Source organism: Cornus florida, unplaced genomic scaffold (assembly GCF_030987335.1).
Source record: "Cornus florida cultivar Cherokee Brave unplaced genomic scaffold, ASM3098733v1 CherokeeBrave_3.0.0_Hap2_Chr04, whole genome shotgun sequence".
NCBI classification, from domain to species: domain Eukaryota; kingdom Viridiplantae; phylum Streptophyta; class Magnoliopsida; order Cornales; family Cornaceae; genus Cornus; species Cornus florida.
In genome coordinates, this window is record NW_026775574.1 from 77666084 (window position 1) to 77672955 (window position 6872).

The following is a 6872-nucleotide window of genomic DNA, read 5'->3' on the forward strand; positions in this document are numbered from 1 at the left end:
GGGCTTCCGCGAGCCCGCTGCGGAAGCTCTAATGCTACGTTTGGTGTGTAGGAATGGAATGGAATGAAATGTTCATTCCAACCATTCAATTGTTTGGTGTGCAAGAATGGAATGGAATGGTCATTCCAATGGAATGAAAATCCTTTTCAGGAAATGAAAATCCATTCTATTAATAAGCCTATGGAATGACCATTCCATTCCATAGTAACATCAAATATTTTTGTAATATTCCTAATAAGCCCTTAATAACATTCTAATAAGGCAAAAATATTTCGCATTCACCAAAAATCTTTCACATTTCATTTTTCATGTTTGTCGGCTTCTTTATTAGACGTGGTAAATGTCTTTCATCTTCCCTCTCTTTTGAATATACCCAGAACTGCCATTGACAAAAAAGTTGTAGGACTTTAAACCAAATTACAAGTATTAATTTCTTTGTTTATTTATTTTTGATAAGTATGTATTAAATCTCTTTTATCTTCTGAGTATATCACTTTTTATTTTTTTTATTTTTTGTATCTTTGTGTTGAAATATTTTTGTAATCATCTGGAATCAAAAGTGGACTAGTTTGACTTTTGGACCCTTAGTCAAGTTTATCGTTGGATGATTGGAGAACCTTGCTTGATTAGAATTTTATCAAAACTAGAATTTTCAAGAAATCTACGATAAAAATAAATAAAAATAAATTACACAAGTACTTGGAAATATTACCAAGTTTTTTGTTGGGTTGATGATTTATTTATTTCCTTAACTTTATTTGAGTTGATCTTATGGTGCAGGATTTTTTATATATTATTAAGATTGATATACGATTATATATATATATATATATATATATATATATATATATATATATAAAATTTTTTAGCCTTTACATCAATTTCTTAGATTAAATATTCAATAATGGTGATTTGGTTTAGTTATAATTTTTTTTATTTTTCTTTCCTCCAATGAAAAGAGCATTTTTGAAAAAAAGCATTCCCTTCCAGATTTAATAATACTCAACTAAACAATAAAATGGTAATAATCATTCCATTCCATAATGATTCACCGTGTCACACCAAACATTAGAATGGTAATACTCATTTCATTCCATTCCAAATTTTTTTACATTTCATTCATGCACACCAAACCTAGCATAAGGGTTTGCCCCAATGGCTTGTTCTCTCTGTTGTAAAGTGAGTCTTCTGTGAGGCTCTCTGAAGCAAATACTCTGAGGAAGAAATCTCATTCTCTCTCTATAATGTTCTCGCTCGCTGCAATCCAACTCCTTATTCCCCGAGATTGACTATTGATGGCTGAAAGAAGAAATCTGAGATTGATTTGGGAAGCATAAAGGTGTTAGAAGCATAAAGATTGATTTGGGAACCAATCAACCAACTATTTCAAATAGTGAATTCTTTGTAGAAAATTGACTAGTCAATGTACTTTAAGCATCTAAAACTTCAGTTCATCTTCCTCTTTATAGATCATCTATCCAGAATAATATTCTGCAGTCAGGAAGGGACACACACACAATATGATCTATTTAAGAGAAGGCTTTTTATTTCTGAAATGGGAAAAAATTTACCTAGAGAAAATACGTACATCATTCTCTCGTTTGATTTAAATGTTTTTCCAATCCCTAAGTATTATTAATTTGTTCAACTAGAAGCACTAAATGTGAAAATGTGAAGTGCCCATCAACATGACCAAATGGGTTTCTCCCAGGTTTCAAAGCCATAAAAAAAATAGTGAAACACCTCATTATCATTTAAATTACCCATTTTTTTACATCAATTAAGCAAAAATTTCAAAATGGGCAGTTAGTGATTCCGACAGACAACAGGACCTTCTGAACAAACGAAAGGAGCATTGAAGCAGTCCTTGTCTTTGGTACATTTTAGGGGCTTTCCTTCAACTCCTGCCAACCATTTTTCATTAGTTCGTTACCTTCATGTAATGTACATGAATTTAGTTTAGTGTAATACCTACTCAAGTAATAGATGTGTGTGTATATATATATATATATATAAAGAGAGAGAGACTAACCAGATGCAGTAAGCAAGAGGATGACCAAGAAAACGATCTTGAGAGAAGCCTTCTCCATGTGTTTAGTTAGGCTAATTGGGTGGTAGCCAAAAAGAGGAAAGTAAATGGTTTTTATTTGTAGTGTAAATAGTTGGGCTCCAAAGGGGTCGTATATCGGTGAGGAAATGACTGATGTTGATATTTCGGAAATTATTTAATGAAAAATTAATGAGTTATATGCTACAAAAAGAAAGAAATAAAAGTATAAGTTGAATAAATTATTTGTTATTTATTTATCTATAATAAAGTGGATGATAAGTGGGGTCGATAACAATTAAAAAAAAATGGACATTTTATCATTGCATCAAATCAGGGATAGGTGGATAATCCTAGTGAGTATAGACAAGTTTTATTCTAAATTAATGAAAAGTCATTTTCATGGAAGGAACAACTTTACTCTATTATTACATTAATTTCTTTCTTATCCCCACTTTCGAAAATTAGGAAAATGATATAAGATTGAGAGGAAAATTAAACAAAAACTTATTGATATTTTAAATTCAAAATGAATATTTTATAATTGTAACAAATCCGTGGTGAGGAGGAAAATTCTAGTGAGTAAGCAGGCAACTATTATTCTAAATTATCGTCATTCCACTCGAACATACCAAACACAGCCTTAGAGTAATTATAGAGCATCCGCACTGGGCTAGCCAAACTTGGGTTTGGCTAGAGAAAGGCCTAATTTGCATTGCAGTGGCCTAGCGGAAATGGAGTGGACCCACAACGGCTAGCGAGCTGGCTCGCGGAAAAGCACAAGCCCTAGCCCAATCAGGGTTTTTATTTTTTTGTCTTTTCCTTTACCAAAACGCCGTCGCTTTGGGCAAAGCTTTTTGAAAAAAAAAATTTCCAAGCTGCAACGGTCAGGAGGCACTGTTTGCCAGCACAATTTTTTTGGAAAAAAAAACTAAAAATAGGTTATTTTGATCTCATTTTTTTAAAAAAATAAATAAAAAATAAATTCATTAAATAAAAAATATATTTTTTAGGCACTGTTTTTCCACAAAAAAAAAAAAAAATGATTTGGGCCAAAAATAAATTAAAAAAACCTTTTTTATTTTTATTTTTTCCCCTTAAAAATTGATTTTTAAAAACTTTTTTTGCTTTAAATTTTAAATTTCTGCCACAAACAGTGCATTTGGCCGTTAAAGCACTGTTTGTCTGACATAAACAGTGCTTTAACGGCTATAATTCTTTTAGAAAAAAAGTTTAAAAAATCTATTTTTTTATTTTATTTTTTTACTTTTCTCGAAAAATAAAAAATTCACTTCTCTTTTATAAATATCCCAACTGTACCACAATTCATCACATCTAACACATCTTTATTCTATACCATTCAAGCTATATCATCTTTTATTTTCTCAATTTTAGCTGTTATTTTCAAAACTCAATACAATTATATGGATCCTCAATCAAGTAACTTCCAATCTTTCACACAACAAACGATTATCCGAAATTGAAATTGGTCCATGGCCAAAAATGAGGCTTTATGTTGGGCGTCGATGTTCATTACCTCCAACACAAATACGGAATGAGATCAAAGTAAGAAAAAGTTATGTGAGCGAATCCCTGAAAGTTATGCACAACATCTTGGTGTTATATTTTCGCGAAATGCAGTAGCTTTGATGAATTGTTGGTCCACCATCCGAAAACAAATCAGTAAATTTTTTAGGTGCATGACTAACATCTAAATGAATCACCGTAGTGGCTTTAGCACTGATGATATGGTGAGTAATTTATTGTTTTAAATATAAATTGTAAATATTTTAAATATTCGGCTTTTAATTTTAATTTTAATTATATTTTTTTTTTTAGTGGACGACATAAGCTAAAGAGGTGTTTCGTAGTCAAATAGACGCTGAATTTGAGTTGGAAAGTTGTTGCCATATCGTGAAGCACAACATCAATCCTAACTTTTAATCCATATAATGGATGATGTATCGTTTAAAGTTGTGTAATATTAATCATAAGTTTTTTAATCCATATAATGGATAATGTATTGTTTAAAGTTATAATATTAGTCGTATCTTTTTTAATCCATTTAATGGATAATGTAATGTTTAAAGTTATAATATTAATCTTAGTTTTTTAATCCATATAGTGAGTGTTCATTATATAAAGATAAAAAATATAGCCGTTAGGAAAAAGTTCAAAAAAAAAATTTTATTTATTTATTTATTTTTTTTTTTGGAGAGCGAAAATTCGGAGAACCTGATGGAGTGTATATTTCTAGAGAATGAAAGTTGTTGACGTGATTCTTGAAAAAACTTAAGTGGCATTTTTGAAAAGCCAAAATTTAGAGAGGTTGGTATGGATGCTCTTAGGCAAGTATTATTCTAAATTATCTTCATCACAAACATAATTATACAAATATTATAGTCAGTGATTAAGCAATTGTTTAGCTACTACAAGGTAAATTTGAACCTTATTCCTTGCAAAATTAGAAACAGAACATGATTGAATTCGAAGTATCCCTTCAATCAGTAACTCTCTCTTTTTTAACTCATATAGAGTTGATCAAAACATTTATTATTAAAACAAAGCAAAGAAGATTTCTAGCTGATTTTCATCGAATAATTATATATCATAACAGAAACATTGCGATAAATTTTTTTAAAAAAAAAGATCATTATACATAATATTAGGGCTAAAAAATGATTCATTTTGGTGTGGAAAAAAGGGGAAGAGAGGTAAATGATCGTGATTCAAAAAATAATAATAATAAGGAGAAAAATAATGGTTTAACCCGTAAGAAATAGGTAATGCCGATCGTTGAACTTTTTTTTTTTTTTTTTTTCTTTCTAACATGTGTTCTAATTACATTGGACAACATCATTTGGAGGATGAACTCCTAAGGGGAGGACCCAAGCATTGTCCTTTATCATTGTACCAAAAAGGATCTTTAAACCACAAGGAGGTCTCTATCAAACCAATGTGAGGAGGAGAATCCTAGTGAGTAGGCAGGCAAGTACTATTATGAATTACCATCATTCCAATCCAGCATACCAAACATAGCCTTAGAGCAATTATTAAAAGTTCATTTATTTAGCCTTATGCAAGTATTATTCGAAATTATCTTCACTCTTTTAGTAAATAAATTCTTTTCTTATTTATTATTTTTTTTAATTTTATAATTAAAGACGATATGTATTTATTTTTGGACTAGAGGCAAGTTTTGTCTTAAACCATGGCCTGGTTAAAAGTAATTTTGTCTCTAAAAACTTTTTTTTTTTTTTCTTTCTATAAGTTGGTTAAAAGCAGTCTTCAACTTTATCATTTTCCAATGGATTTCCAACACATAAAAGTTCCAAATTTGTCCCTATTAGAGTCATGTAAAAGAGATAGTATGTGATATCCCTCGACTCCGAAACATAAGTTGATCAGGCCCAAACCCAAACCCGAGGGAATATAAACAATTAAGTAATAAACAAGCATTAAGTACAAAAAGAAAAATAAGAATAAATAAATAAGCGGAAAAAGAACTAAATAATAACTCCTTAAATAAATAATTAAATAATCCTCCAAATGAAATATCCAAAACCTCTAATATCATTACAACTCAGGAATCCATCTAGTGGACCCCTAATAATATCCCAACTGGAAAATAACTAAACTAAAATAAAATCCAAAACTAAAACATGAAGAAGAGTCCTACGTAGTCGGAAGAGTGAATAAACGTTTCTTCTCTGCACCAAGCTCTAAGATTGGAACTGTCAAACACCTGAAAAATAATAGTGGGTTAGGCTCACGAACAAGTTCTACTCTACTATAATCCAAACAGAGATCCTATATACGTATACACCCAAGTCAACTCAATAATAGCAAAGTAGTCCATATATATATAGATACACATTAAAGGAACCTCACTAGGCTATAGGGTTGTTTCAACCTGAATAGTAGGCAATATGCAAAATGCACATATAGTGGGCATAAGTATCTAGATATACCAGCGTACACAACTACACTATATCTAGCTACACATCCCTGGCAATATATGCACCCTAACCATGATCCTGAGACTCAAGCTCATATCATGGCACATATCCATATGTATATAAAATCCTCCTAACTAAAACGTTAAAATAAATATTCAGTATCTCATCCAAATTATTTGGTGGCCTAACATGAGAATTAGTAGGACTTAACTTCTTAGTTAATCCATTCCCTTATAAATTTGAATAGGTAGGACTTAACTTCTTTGGTTAATCCGTCCCTAGAATGCCACCATCCTATACTGGTGCATTAATCCAAACAGTCCAATAAATGATGCAACAAATAAGTAATACATCAAATAATCCAGAAATAATATGATACCCGACCATCATACAAATATGCTTTACAATTATTTAAGCAAATAAAACAATTTAAATAGCATGTAGTTAACTTACAATCCAAGTAATTAACCTACATCCCAGATAAATTATATAAGGTTCATAATTATTATTTAATAATTACTTAAGTATTAATTTACATTATTTAGACAATTAAATTAATCCATTTATCTAATAGAATAACATATAGGTCATCTAACACCCAAATTAATCATATCCTTAACATATATATGTATTTTATGCATTCTGGAACTTTCCCAAGTCCATTTAAACCCATTAATATTAATTAAAACAGATTTAAACATATTCTGGACATAAAATAATAATAATAATAATAATAATAATAATAAAAAGACAACAACAACAACCTAGGTCACAGCCCAACCGAGTCGGCTCGATTGCAACTGAGTCGACTCGATTGCCAATTGAGTCAACTCGGTTACCAACCGAGTCGGCTCTGTTCATCCCGA